Genomic DNA, 15,344 nt, shown 5'->3' on the forward strand with positions numbered 1-15,344 from the left:
CTTTTCTAGGTCAACAAAGGAGTGCCGGATGGTTCAGAGGAGGGCCTGACAGGCCCAGCCCAGAACCTGCCCTCCTGAGACACAGAGCCATTGTCCGCAGCTCAGGTCTCTGTCAGCAGTTCCACCCCACAGGCCCATAAAGCACCTCTGTTTCAGGTGCGAACGTTTCTGTGTACCCACCGTGGGACCCGAGACCTCAGCGACCACCATGGTTGTGCATTCCCTCTTCTCACATCTCCCTCCGCCTTATTCAAGGCACAGAGAGGTTAGGGTCTTCACCCAAGGCAGTGGTCGGCAAACCGCGGCTCTCGAGCCACGTGTGGCTCTTTGGCCCCTTGAGTGTGGCTCTTCCACAAAATACCACGCACGGTGCGATTGAAACTTCGTGGCCCATGCGCAGAAGTCGGTTTTCGGCCTGGGCGAGTCTATTTTGAAGAAGTGGCGTTAGAAGAACTGGGGGATGTCGGTAGGTCGGTCGGGCGAAGGAAGATGCGGCACAGGCACATTGTTTTGAGGTACGTTCGCTGAGGTCGACCCCTTCCAACTCTCCCATCCACACTCGTCTATCTGAAACAAGTACACAAGACGAGTGTGGATGGGAGAGTTGGAAGAGGTCGACCTCAGAGAACGTGCCTCAATCAGATGGAGGACGTTTTTAGCAAAGGCCAGCTTAGGAGCACCCTAATTAAGTTAATAACAGCGTGCCTACCTATATAGTTTAAGTTTAAAAAATTTGGCTCTCAAAAGAAATTTCAATCGTTGTACTGTTGATATTTGGCTCTGTTGGCTAATGAGTTTGCCGACCACTGGCCTAAGGTCACACAGCCAGGGAAGGGCAAGGGGAAATAAAATTTTAAAAATCCACCACAGGGAGGGAAAATGAACATACAATAAAACACACCCACTTTAAGGGTGCACTTTGGATGAGTTCTGATAAAAGCGTAGCCATATAATCATATCACAATCAAGATAGAGAGCATTTCCCTCTGCCCACATTACCCTGTGTCCTTTGTAGTCAAACTCTTGAAGCCAAGTTCCTTGCAGCCACTGATCTGTGTGATTTTTTTAATTAAAAAAAATGTATTGATTTGCCGGCCGGCGTGGCTCAGTGGTTGAGCGTCAACCTATGAGCCAGGACCAGGGCACATGCCCGGGTTGCAGGTTCGATCCCCAGTGGGGGGACGTGCAGGAGGCAGCCGATCAATGATTCTCTCTCATCATTAATTTTTCTCCCTCTCCCTCTCCCTTCCTCTCTGAAACCAATAAAAATATATTTTAAAATTTGTGTCAATTTGAGAGACTGACAGAGAGAGAGGGAGAGAGAGAAACATTGACCTGCTACTGCACTTACTCACGCATTCATTGGTTGGTCCCTGCATGTACCCAGACCAGGGACTGAACCTGTAACCCTGGCAGATTAGGACGAGGCTCCAACCAACCCAGCACCTGGACAGGGCTGGTCTTTTTTAAAAAAATCTTTATAATTTTTCCCCCCAGAATGTCCTAGAAATGGGATGATACAGTGTGTAGCCTTTAAAAAATCATTAAAACAAAACAAAACAAAAACACCCGCACAGGCAGGAACATTCACCCTTTTCCGTGCACCGCGCCATGGCTGTGACACGCGTGCGGTTGTGTACCATCCCCGCATCCAAATGAACATGATTTTCATCGCCCCCCCAATTACCCTCCCCCCACCTCCCCCCTGCAACGGCCAGTCTGCGTTCTGCCCGCAGCGGTGGCCTCTCCCGAATGTCTAATAATGAGGCCTTTTGATTCTGGTCTTTCACGCAGCTGCGTGCACCTGAGATCCATCCACGCCGCCGTGTGAGCTGCAGCTTGTTGCTCGTTACAGGTGGACACAGCCCCTCGTCCCGTCTGCCCGTTGGAAAACATCTGGGTTGTTTCCAGTTGCTGGCAACTATGCACAGGGCTGCGATCAACAAGCTCAGACAGGCTTCTGTGTGACCAGAGGTCTGCGTGGGTCGTGGGTGAGTACGCAGGCATGAAATCGCTGGGTCGCGGGAGGAGTGTATGTTTAACCTCCGGGGAAACTGGCAAATGTTTGCTGAGGTGGCGACTCTGGTTTGCATTCCCACCAGCAGCCTGTGATTGCAAAGCCGCTATGAGAGTCTGGGTCAGGAAGACAGGTCTGAGCTCCTGGCCACGCAGCCACACCGCTCCTGGGAAAAACAAAAAAACAAACAAAAAAGATTGCGACAAAAGCTCTCTCCACCTTAATCACCACGCAAGCAGCTGCTGAAAGAAAGAAAGAAAGAAAGAAGGAAAGAAAGAAAGAAAGAAAGAAAGAAAGAAAGAAAGAAAGAAAAGAATGAGGCCTGGCCTGGTGGCTCCGTTGGTCGGCACGTCGCCCTGTACCCCAAAAGGTTTTGGGTTGATTCCCAGTCAGGGCTCATCCCTAGGTTGTGGGTTCGATCTCCAGTAGTGGGTGTGCATCATCATTGATGTTTCTATCTCTCTCCCTCTCCCTTCTTTTCTCTGAGATCAATAAAAACATATTTAAGAAAAGGGGGGGGGACCCCACACATCCTCAGGTGAGGATTAAAAAAATAAAAAAGAATGAGGAAGGACTTCCTGGGCTGACGCACTGTGATCTCCCAGATACATGGCTGGGGGCGGGGGCGGGGGGGAGGGGATACAGAACAGGATAAGAGGGGTGTCATTGACATAAGGAGGGGGCGGGGGAAGAAATGTGTGTACATGCTTTCTTGTTCGGGCGTAGGCTATTTCTAGAATAAAACACGAGAGCGAAACTGGGAGGTGGGGGCAGGACTGGGAAGGGGATGAGCAGAGGGGCCATGGTGGGTGGGCCACTTTCACTTCCATCTTGTGCTTTGTGGATTTGGAAACTTGTGAAGGCCTTACCTCTTCAAAATAAACGCCTACACCCGCTCACTCTGCCAGCAGGCCTTTCAGGCCCTGCTCTGCCGGTGAGCACACCGGCTCTGCCCTTGGGGAGTCAGAGTGCAGCTCTGGAGACAGGCTGGCTGTCAGTCAGAGGAAAACAGAGACAGGGTCGCCTATTTGCAGTGGAGAAGAATAAAGCCAGCGAGGGAGCGGGGAGGAGAGTGCAGAGTGGTTTAAAACCTTAAAAAAAATCCAGCCCAGCCGGGTGGATTCCATTGATAAGAGTGGTTGAGCATCGACCTATGAACCAGGAGGTCACAGTTCGATTCCCGGTCAGGGCACATGCCGGGGTGGTGGGCTCAATCTCCAATGTGGGGTGTGCAGAAGGCGGCCAATCAATGATTCTCTCTCATCATTGATGTTTCTATCTGTCTCTTCCTCTCCCTTCCTCTCTGAAACCAATAAAAATATATTTAAAAAAAATCCAGTGGCCAAGGGAAGCCCCTCTAAGGAGTGGCATTTGGGCAGTGGTGTGAAGGCGGTGAGAGAAGGAGCCATGCGGGCATCTGGGGAAGAGTGTCTAGGCTGCGGGAACAGCATGTGCAAAGGCCCTGAGGTGGATTGTGCTGGCTGTTTGAGGCCAACGTGGTTGGAGCAGAGTGAGTAAGCAGGAGAGGGGGGAGGCGGTGTGTGTGGAGGAGATGGTTTGGGGCCACGACAGGAACTTTGGTGTTTGCTCAGAAGGAGAGGGGAGCCGTGGAGGGTTCTGAACAGGGGTGGGCCGTGATCTGACTTGTTCTCAGGCCCCTCTGACTGCACATGGGGGCAAGGACGGAGGCTGGGAGCCCAGTGGCGGAGGGGACCACAGGGTCCAGGCTGTCGGTGATGTGATGGTGGGGAGCTGAGAAGCGGCTGCATTCAGAGGCTGTGTTGAAGGTGGTCAGGCCAATAGATCCGACTTCTACCTTGGGAGGCATTGCACAGAGCAGCTCAGGGAACTGGGAGAGGGAGGAATGAGAGGACCAGGCCTGGTTTGTGGAGACTAGGGGAGGCGATGCTGGGGCCCGAAGCAGGCGAGGACGTGTTTGCAGGAGGAAAGCACAAGGATCCGCCAGAGAAACAGAAAGGACGGCGGAGAGAGCAGTGGTCAGGCCGCACAGAGCCCTCCAGGCCTGTGGCTGTGGCACAGCCCTTGGGCTTCCTTCTGAGGGCACGGGGGATGGGGGTGGGGGGGTGGGAGGAGGGGGGCACTGGGGAGCCATAGCAGGTTCTGAGCAGGCGTCAGGGTTCTCCTGCATGAACTCAGTTTTTGTTTTTTTGTTTAATATATTTTTATTGATTTCAGAGAGGAAGGGAGAGGGAGAGGGAGGGAGAGAGGGAAACAATGGATTAACTAACTGCTTCCTGCACGCCTCACACTGGGAATCGAGCCCACAGCCTGGGCATGTGCCCTGACCAGGAATTGAACCATGACCCCGCTCAACCACTGAGCCACGCTGGCCGGGCAGGGTTGAGTTTTAAAAAGACCCCTCTGACTGTGGAAGGAGACCAGCTGCTCAGCAAGGGAGAAGGTGGCTCAGGTTAGGGAGGAGGTAAGGGAGGGAAGCCTCGGGGGCGGGAGATGGCGGGGTCCACGCGACTTCAGAGGCCACAGGGCTTCTCCTGCATGAACTCAGCGAGTCTTCACAACCACACAGAGAAGTATCCCTGCTCCACAGCTGGGGAGCCTGAGGCTGGGAGGGGCGAACTCAGCCCGACTCCAGGGCCTTTACGCCTCCATGACCCCTACTACTGACAGCTGGGGAGACTGAGGCTGGGAGAGGAGGCCGGGTCCCAGGTCCTAGGCCACAGTCAGGAGCCGAAGCGGCGAGATTCGAACCCATACCTGACCTTTCAGTGCCAGGAAGAGATATGGGCCCTGCCCATCCCTCACCCCCAGACCAGAGGGCTTGACCTCCTGGGAGTCCCCGGGCGGGGTGAGGCCGCCACACCTCGCTCCCTCCCCACCCTGAGCCCCAAGCCCAGCGAAGGACTTTAACCCTGGGCCACCAGCAGCCAGCACGCAGAGGCCGCTGCGCAGAATTCCCCTTCTCCCCGTGCCAGGGGAGTTACCCAGGGCGCAGGGGGCGGGGAGGGGCAGGTGCAGAGGGGACAAAGGGAAAAGGGGAACATCTCAGTTCGCCAGGGCCAGGCTGCTTTCCTCCTCTGTGTCTCAGTTTCCCTCTCGGGAACCCAGGCAAGGCTCCTTCCGTGGACAGAGGAAGGACCCGCAGAGCTTTGCTAGGGTGACGGACGCTTTCCCTCGCGTCTGACAGGGAGACAGTGTCCCCAGCCTGATGGGGGAGACGGGGGGTCCCAGCCTGATGGGGAGGGACCACTGGGAGCCCTCACCAAGTCCGATGGGGGAGACAGGATTTCCCAAGCCGGACAGAGAAGATCAGAAGTGCCAGCTCCATGGTGGAGAGCAAGTCTCTAGTTTGGGTTTCCAGTCTGAGGGGGGAGGCAAGATGCTCCAGGCTGAGCTCCCACGGTGACCAGAGATGAAGAACGTGTCTGTTGCAGCCCAGCCAGCTCTTTCCTGAGCCCGGAGCTGGAGCCCCTGTTTGCTGGAACCCCAGCGCCGCAGGGGCCAGGACCAAGGGGCAGAGAGGCCGCGGGCACGTGGGACTTGCTCCTGTGGCCCAGCCTGACCCCTCTTCCCCGCGCTCCCGCCCGGGTGGTGGTGCGCTGGCGCCACCTAGTGGTCGCTGTGGGCCAGGCCTCCCATCCAGAGCGGGAGGAGAGCTGAGCCCCCAGAAGACCTGGATGCAAGTCTCCCCTTCACTCCCCCCAAAACCCATCTGTGATTCTGTGGCTTCGCTACAGGCAACCTCCATGTGGCAGCGGGGGCGGGGTGTGTGTGTGTGTGTGTGTGTGCGTGTGTGGTGTTTTTCTGATTACAAACCCACCCCTGCCTCTCCTCTGCTCATGGCCTTCCCGTGGCTCCCAGGGCCTTCGAAGGAAGTGCACACACAGGCTGCAAACCGGCCTCCCTTAGCCTCTCCCCAGCCACCCGGGGCCTTGGCGGGGCCTCCTCGGGGCAGGGAGCTGTTTCTGGAGGAAGTGTCTCTCGGGGCTTACCTTGAGGCCTTTGCACGGGCTGTTCCCTCTCCCCGGAGCACCGTTCCCCGTCTCTTCCCCAGCACGGCTCTTAGTCCTCCCGCAGGCCCAGCCTGACTCCCTAGGTCAAGGTGTCAAGGTCACAGTCCTGCGGGCTGTTGTAGTCCCTGCTCTATCCCTATAGGGCAGCGGTTCTCAACCTGTGGGTCGCGACCCCTTTTGGGGGTCGAACGACCCTTTCACAGGGGTCGCCTAAGACCATCGGAAAACACATATATAATCACATATTGTTTTTGTGATTAATCACTATGCTTTAATTATGTTCACTTTGTAACAATGAAATTGGGGGTCACCACAACATGAGGAACTGTATTAAAGGGTCGTGGCATTAGGAAGGTTGAGAACCACTGCTCTAGGGCCTGACACTAACATACTCCACGGATTGTTTGCTTGTTTGCATGAATGAATGAATGAATGAATGAATGAATATGAATGAATATGAATGAATATGAATGAATGAATGAATGCCAGGCTAAAGAGTTTGCAAGGGCAGCCATAGGAGAGTTGAATCAGGGAGAGACACGGTCAGAGTTAGAAGCCCCCAAGGTCCCCCTTAATCCTGGGCCTTTGCACACACAGTTTCCTCTCCCAGAAACATTTGCACCTACTGGTATGAACGCTCACTCATCCTCCCAAGGAGCCCTCCCTGACCCCCAGCTGGGTTGTCACTGTCTGTGATATGGGCTCTGGGGGGACAGGGGGCACCCACCGCTTTCTCCTCAGAGCTGACAGCACAGACATCCTTCGGTCAGGACCTGGGTTGACATCCCTGCTTCCCCATTTGAGGAGCGTCTTGGGTGAGGGGGGCCTCTCCTGGAGCCCCACTTTTCTCGTGTGAAATGTGGAAAGAATTGGTGGTTCCTCCCCAGCTTCCCAGGGCCGGTGGGGGGGGAGGTCGGGGGGGCTTGAGAAGATGAGACCCTGAAGTCCTCAGCTGACCACAAGCCGGGTGACTGTGGGTAACCCACTTCCCCTTTCGGGGCCCATCTGGCTGGACAAAGGGGCGGCAGGGGCCCGGTCCTGCTGGGACAGTTTAGGAGGCCTGCGGGGCTTCCCAGGCGGGAGGGTCAGGGACAGGCGGAGGGAAGAGGTGTCTGCTGGGCTAGGGGAAAACCAGCCCGACCAGCTTTCCCCGCCATCAAACGGATAACCAGAGGGAAGCAACAAGGCCGGCTCCACCCGGCTGGGCTGGCCGGCGGGAGGGGAAGTTGGGGGAGAGGATAAGGGGCCCCTCGAGGTGGGTGAAAACCACAGTCCACAACTTGCTGCCGACTTCCACCCTGGAGCCTGCCTTCCTGCGGCCTCATGGGTGGCAGCTCCGCCCCCTGCCCGCTCAGCCCCAAACCCGAGAGCCCCGAACGCCTGTCTGCTTCCACACCACGTCCCGTCCATCAGCAAGCGCTATCGGCTCTGCCTTCCAAATCCATCCCACCCCCAGGGCCACCACCCTGGTCCAGCTGTCATCACCTCCCGTCACCATGCTGTCGCCTCCTGGCTGCATCCCCTACAGTCTCTTCCGACACGTGGTCAGAGGGATCCTGTTGGAGCCTGAGGTAGAGCCCCCGGCCTTTGCACATGGGCCCAGGCTCCCACCTCACTTGAGCTGAGGGCAAAAGTCTTCATCATGGCCCACGAGGTTAGCATGATCCGGTCCTCAGTTGCCCTCACTTCCTCCACTCTCCCCTTGCTTCCTCCACGCCAGCCACACTGGCCTTGAACCTGCCTCCTGGACTTTGCACATTCTGTGCCCTGTGTTTGAAATGATTTCCCTGCCAACTTTCCACCCAGCTCACCTTGTGGTTAGCCGAATAATGTCCTCCCTCCCACTCCCCCAATCCCAGTCTGAATCCCTAGAACCTGCGAATGTTGCCATGAATGGCGAAAGGGGCTTTACAGTTGTGATGAAGTTCAGGATCCTGAGATGGGGCGATGACCCTGCATTATCTGGGTGGGCCCTACCTGTCATCCCGGGGGGCCTTGTAAGAAGGAAACAGAGGGAGGTTGGACTACGGAAGAGAAGGTGATGTGAGGTAGAAGCAGAGATTGCAGTGATGCAGCCACAAGCCAAGGAATGCTGGCAGCCACCAGAAGACGGAAGAGGCAAGGAACAGATTCCCCCCTGGAGCTTCCAGAAGCCTGTTCCCACCTTGGTTTGAGCCCTGTCAGCCTCATCTTGGACCCCTGACTTCTGGAACTTTAAGAGAATACATTTCTGCTCTTTTAAGTCAGTAAGTCTGTGGTATTTGTTATAGCAGCCACAAGGAGCTGATACAGACCTTAAATCCCGCCCCTCTGGCAGGCTGCTTTGGAGCCTCCACCTTACATTTCACACTTGGTGTTTTCCTCTTAGAACCCACGCTTTTCTGTCAGGGCATCGTGACACTTGGTAATGACTTTGTCTACTGGCCTGTTAGTGTCTGTCCTCCACTCTGGGCTGTGGGCTTGTGAGGCCAGGGACCCGCAATGTGGGTCCGTGTGTGCACCTGTGACCTTATACAGTACATGCTTAGGGTACACACTTGATAGATATTCCCCATTCATTCATCCATTCATTCATCCATTCACTTATTAAGTGTTTACTGAGCACCGATTGTTTGCCTGGCACTGTTCTTGGAGCTGGGGTGTGCGGGCAGTGATTCTGCTCTTGTGTTGCCCCTTATTATGTTCCAGAGCCTCCAAATTCATATGCTGATGCCGAACCCCCAATGTGCCGCCTGGAGATAGGGCCTTTAGGGGGGTCATTAAGGTTAAGTGAGGTCCAGCAGGTGAGGGCCAGATCTGATAGGATTAGTGTCCTTATAAGAAGAGACACCAGCCGTCACCGGTTTGGCTCAGTGGATAGAGCGTCGGCCTGTGGACTGAAGGGTCCCGGGTTCGATTTCGGTCAGGGACATGTACCTTGGTTTCGGACACATCCCCAGTAGGAGGTGTGCAGGAGGCAGCTGATCGATGTTTCTCTCTCATCGATGTTTCTAACTCTCTATCCCTCTCCCTTCCTCTCTGAAAAAAATCAATAAAATATATTTTTTAAAAAAAGAGGAGACACCAGCCAGTTTGGCTCAGTGGATAGAGCGTCGGCCTGTGGACTGAAGGGTCCTGTGTTCGATTTCAGCCAAGGGCACATACCTAGGTTGTGGGCTCGATCCCCAGAAGGGGGCGTACAGGAGGCAGCCGATCCATGATTCTCTCTCATCATTGGTGTTTCTCTCTCTCCCTCTTCCTTCCTCTCTGAAATCAATTAAAAAAAAAATTTTTAAAAAAGAAGAGACACCAGAGAGCTTGCCCTCTCTCTGTCCCCATGAAGCCACAAAGAAGGGGACATGTGGGCACGTGGTCAGATGGCAGCCACCTGCAGGCCCCGAGATGAGGCCCCAGAAGGAAACATACTTTGCTGGCACTCGCAGCCTCTAGAACCGTGAGAAGTAAATTCCTGTCGTTTAAGTCACCCTGTCTGTGCTACTTTGTTACGGCAGCCGGAACGGACTAAGACACTCTCCAACATTCACTGTATTCCCGTTGGTGCCTTGGTTCAGTTCGCATAGCCCTGGTGGTTTTCAACGAGACCCTCAACTTCGTCCACAATCGTCCCCTGCAAAGGTGGCCCTGGGATCCCCCCCCCCCCCCCCGCCCGACATGGCTGGGTGCAGTGACACGCTCCCAGTGACACGGTCTGTGACTTCTCAGACGAGGCGTAAAAGGCCCCTGGCTTCCTCCTCGCCGCCCCATCGGATCACTCGCTCCAGGGGACTCAGCGGCCTGGTCCCGAGGATGCTCTGTGGACTGAGATGCGAGGGACTGAGGCTTCTGCCAACAGCCCTGCGAGTGGGACAGGAAGTGGGTCCCCCAGCCCCAGCCAGGCCTCCAGACGACTGCGGCCCGGCTGCCAACCTACCTGCACCCTCACGAGGCCCCTGAGCTGAGCCACCAGCTAAGCCACTCCTGGATTCCTGACGGACGGAAACTGTGAGGTAACAAAGCCGTTGTGTGTTGGGGTAATGTGCTATGCAGTGGCCTACAAACGATATCATAGCTCTTCAGTGTGTTTTGTTAGCTGGGAGGGCAGGCCTCCTTCGCATCACTACTGCTTCTATTCTATACCAAGCACTGGCTTGGGTGATAGAAACATCAGTGGTGAACAGAAGAGATCAAATGCCTGCCTCACGGAGCTCACAGTCTGGCGGAGAAGACGTAATGAAGGCGTGAAGAGGAAGCTATAACACGGTCGGCTGTGCCGTAAGTGCTGTGAAGAACAGGGCTGGAGATTTGAACAGAAACCTGAATGACGTGATCCAGGGGAAGAACGTTCTTGGCAGAGGGAGAGGCTGGTGCAAAGGCCCTGGGGCAGGAGTTGGTTTTGTTCAAACAGCCTGGAGGCCAGGAGTCAGAGGAGAAGCAGGTGGACTGTGATCCAAAGGGGAGCTAATTCCAGAAACTAGACCTTCCCTCAGGGAGGGGGTGGGGGTGGGGGTGGGGGTGGGGGTGGATTTCCTTTTCCCAGGAAGGTTCAGGCTGACACCTGCTTCTGAGAGTCACCTGCCTGTGATCAGCCGCACAGGTGAGGCCCTGTGGCTGCCCTGGTCCTGTGCAATCCCGTGTGTGTGTGTGTGTGTGTGTGTGTGTGTGTGTGTGTGTGTGTGTGATGCCCTCTTTGGAACCTTCACTGTGCGTCAGGACAGGCAGGAGCTGACCAGACTCCCTGTCCCTGCTGGGTTCCCAACGTCTGGCCTTGGCACCCTGGTGCTAGGCACCTACCCCCTTCTCTCTCTTCTTCTCCTCCTGCTCCTTCTCCTCCCTCCTCCTCCTTCCTTACCTCCTCCGCCTTCCTATTCATCCTATTCACTTTCTCCCTCCTCCTCCCTCTCCCACCCTCCTCCCCTCTCCACCCTGAATCAACATTCCAGCCCAGGGGAGAAAAACAGGGCAGATTTCCTTCCTCTCCCTGGCAGGGCTCCAGGCAGTGACTGGACCATTGTGTGTTCTGGCCTCAAGGTCATTCCCGCCCCTCCTCCCTGCCCTCCCCCCTGCAGAAGGGTTACTTGAGAAAAGGCATCTAGGGTGAGGGGGAGGGATGGGGCACAGAGAGGCAGAGGCTGACCTGGAGGCCCAGACTAGCTCCCGGCCACAGCCACGGCTGGTAGAATCCCAGGCCCCCAGCACCATCAACTTGGTGACTTTGAGGAGGAGGGGAGGGAGGAGCTGCTATCAGCCTCCTCAGTCTGAAACCTGCTGTGTGACGCTGGGCCAGTGCCTGCCCCTCTCTGGGCTAACGGGTGACTTCCGGCAAGTCACCTCCTCTGCCTTGCGCCTCACTTTCCCTTTTCTGTTAAACAGTCTCTGCATCTGGGTCACCCCACTTCCCAGTTGACAAAAATTAACCAGGCTATTTCTTGCTTTCTTTAAAAAAAAATTATTTATTTCAGAGAGGAAGGGAGAGGGAGAAAGAGATAGAAACATCTATGATGAGAGAAAATCATTGATTGGCTGCCTTCTGCACGCCCCCAACTGGGGACTGAGCCTCCAACATGGGCATGTGCTCTTTTTGTTTTTTTAAAATATATTTTATTGAATTTTTTACAGAGAGGAAGGGAAAGGATAGAGAGTTAGACGCATCAATGAGAGAGAATCATCGATCAGCTACCTCCTGCACACCCCCTACTGGGGATGTGCCCGCAACCAAGGTGCATGCCCTTGACCGGGACCGAACCCGGGCCCCGTCTGTCCATAGGCTGATGCTCTATCCATTGAGCCAAACTGGCTAGGGCTAGGCTATTTCTTTAAAAAATTCAACTTCCAGCTCTTTTCCCTGGAGAAGCAGATTTCCTGGGCCCTGTGTACTTTTGTTGTTGTTACTCCTATTTTTCCCCATTGATTATTAGAGAGAGTGGAAGGGGGGGAGAGAGAGAGAGAGAGAGAAAGAGAGAGAGAGAGAGAGAGAGAGAGAGAGAGAGAGAGAGAGATGCCTCCTGCACATGCCCCACCGAGGCAGGGATCTGAACTATAACCCAGGTATGTGCCTGTCAGATGCAGCCAGAGCTCAGCTGCTCTGAGTCCATAGATTCTTCTGAATTCTGCTCAACTACGCCAACTATCAGGGCAGGTATCTTCTCAAACCCTGCCCGTTGCACTCTCTGTTGGGTCTGAGCCCCTCTGCCTAGGGACTGGGCCTTCTTGGATGCCGGGTCTTAGACGGAGAAGTCGTGAGAAGTTGTGGGAATATAAAAAAAAACAAACGAGTCTTTACTGCAAAAGCCAGTGGCTATTTAGCCATCAGACAAAACAGTCCTTCCCAGCAATCCCCTATAGGCAGCCGCACACCGGCTGGTAAATACCTACCTTCCCCACACAGTAGCAGCAATCTCTGTAGCCACACTTATTATTTGAGCAGCCGCACGCTGCCCCCTAGACACACTGCCTCACAGAGTCGAGCACCTGAGCTCTCTGCCTCAGCAGCCTCTCCAACCGCTCCAGCCTTTCCTGCACACGGCAGCTGCATTCTCTGTGTCTGCCTCAGCTTCTCTCGTACGCTGGCTGGTCAATACCATGCATTACACCACGTAGATAAAGGAGGCCTCTAGCCAACAATGACATCAATCATGTTGGCTTCAGAAGGGCACAGTGCACAATGAGTTCACTGTGGCCTTGCAGCTGCTTATGGCACCTTAGCTTTGAACATTCTGATTAAGATTCCCATGTTCAGAGTGGCCTTGGCCCTTCCGGCGTACCATCAACAAGGCCTTTCACACTCTGTTGACTCTCTGTGACGCTGTTGTGGTTCCCACAGTGCCCTTGACTGGGAATCTAACCCAGGACCCTCCGGTGTGCAGGCCAATGCTCTAACCACTGAACACACCAGCCCGGACTAGACATTGTGAGTTTTTAATAAGCAGCCAGGAGATTGGGGGAAGGCGATCCCCTTTCAAAAGGACGAGGAGCAAGGTAGAGAATCCGTGTTCAGAGCCTGTCACCCCTGAACTTGAGACCAGTGAAGTCACGATTGTAAAAGCCCATAAACACTTACATTTTCTTGTAAGGAGTTTTCTGCAATTTAATTATCAGGAACATCGTGTATTTGATAAAAGGAGGCAAACCTGTGTGGCAGGGTTAATTCAGTCCCCCGGGGAGAAGGCATTGCAGAAAAAGGATTGTTTTTGGCTCTTCTATCTGCCTGTCGCCAAAAGCTAACAAAACGTTACGAGGGTCAAAGGCCTTTACCAAGCACGTGTGTGCCAGATTCTTTGCTCGACTCATTTAATCTTTTCAACAATCCTAGGAGGTGGGCACTATTTTAAAAAATATATTTTTATTGATTTTTTTTAGAGAGGGAGAGAAAGAGAGAAACATTGATGTGAGAGGGGAACATCGATCCTGCCTCCTGCACACCCCCTACCAGAGACTGAGCCTGCACCCTGGGCATGTGCCCTGACCAGGAACCAAATGGCACCCTTTCGGTGCACGGGACCGTACTCCAGCCAACTGAGCCACACTGGCCATGGCGATGGCCACTATTATTATTATTTTAAAATATATATATGTTTTATTGATTTCAGAGAGAGAGGGAGAGAGAGAAACATAAATGAGAGAGAATCATTGATTGGCTGCCTCCTGCACACCCTTTACTGGGGATTGAACCCACAATCCGGGCATGTGCTCTGTCTGGGAATCAACCTCCTGGTTAGTAGGTCAATGCTCAACCACTGAGCCACACTGGCCAGGCGATGGCCACTATTATCTTTTTACTAGAGGCCTGGTGCACAACACTTGTGCACTGGGGTGGGGGTGGTCCCTCAGCCTGGCCTGCGCCCTCTCACAGTCCGGGACCCCTCAGGGGATGTCCGACTGCCAGCAGGAAGCAGGCCTAAGCCAGCAGTCAGACATCCCCTGAGGGGTCCTTAGTGCTGCCAAGGAGGCGGGAGAGGCTCCTGCTACTGCCGCTGTGCTTGCCAGCCGTGAGCCCAGCTCCTGGCTGAGAGATGCTCCCCCTGTGGGAGCGCACTGACCACTAGAGGGCAGCTCCTGCATTGAGCGTCTGCCCCCTGGTGGTCAGTGCGTGTCATAGTGACCGGTCGTTCCGCCGTTTGGTTGATTTGCATATAAGGGTTTTCTTATATAGGATTTGTACAGGTGAGCAGAAGCAACCTGCCCACAGCGATGATGCGTGGCCAGCTCAGCTCCGTCTGGGCCCCAAGCCTGTGTCCTCGAGCACCTGCTCTGCTGAGGAAGGAAGGGGACTCACCAGCCAGGGCCTCCCCACAGCAGCTGGGGAAACGGTGGGACCTGTGCCTCAGTTTCCTCCCTGTAAAATGGAGGAACTGGCAGTAGCTACTCATAAGGGTTGTTGTAGGAATTCATTGAGATAGTGCCTGACAAAATCAGTGCCCGAGGTACAGGAGCTATTATTATTTTGTGGTTATTGTTGCTGTTCTGTGAAAGGAGGGAACTGGACGGCCTGAAGGATTCAGTCAAGGAGCCCAGAGATATCTAGAGAGATGGGAGACTTGGTTTTGGGGACATCTGAGCCTCTACACCCTAAGGATACGCGATCTGCTTGACCCAGAAACCTGAGCTGCCTCCTCTGTCGCTCCCAGCACCCCTCCTACTGGCCTCATTCTGAAGTGCACAAAGCAAGACCCAACTAAATACAACCCCAGTATGGGGGCGTGCAGGGGGGGAGGTAAGAGATCAACCGAAGGACTTGTATGCATGCATATGAGCATAACCAGTGGACGCAAGACATTGGGGGTGGGGGGTGGGGTTGGGGGTGGTTGAGGGCATGTGCCGGGGGGTAGGGGAGGCCAGGGGAAGGTCAATGGGGAAAAAAAGGAGACATATGTGCTACTATTTGTAATACTTTAAACAATAAAATAAAATTTAAAAAAATAAAAAATTAAAATGTTCTAGATAAAATACATAAAAATATAATAAAACAATAAATACAACCCCAGTCTCTCCCAGTTCCCCGCTACCATGGCTGTGGCTACCGTTTGGCTTAGGTGAGAAAGGTCATTTTGTCCCGCATGGAAGGTAGGAGGTCTAAGGTCTGGCATGGCAGAGCCTGCCAGCTACCCACCTGGGAGCCATTCTTCCTGTCTTCCTTAGTGGCAGGACCCTGATGTTCCCTCGGGCAGCAGTGCACCCAGGGAAAGGACTCTACTTCTCAGCCTCCCTTGCAGCTAGGGTCATCACGTGACTAAGAGCTGGCCAATCAGATGTAAGTGGAAGTTGTAGGATGGGACTTTGGGAAAGGTTTCTGAAAAGGGGCACGGTCCATACATTGGTGGGGGGCTCTTGTTGCTCTTCGTCCCCTTCTTTCTGGAACA

Source organism: Myotis yumanensis, unplaced genomic scaffold, assembly GCF_028538775.1.
Source record: "Myotis yumanensis isolate MYYU_CA2020_CCGP unplaced genomic scaffold, mMyoYum1.0.hap1 SCAF_23, whole genome shotgun sequence".
NCBI classification, from domain to species: domain Eukaryota; kingdom Metazoa; phylum Chordata; class Mammalia; order Chiroptera; family Vespertilionidae; genus Myotis; species Myotis yumanensis.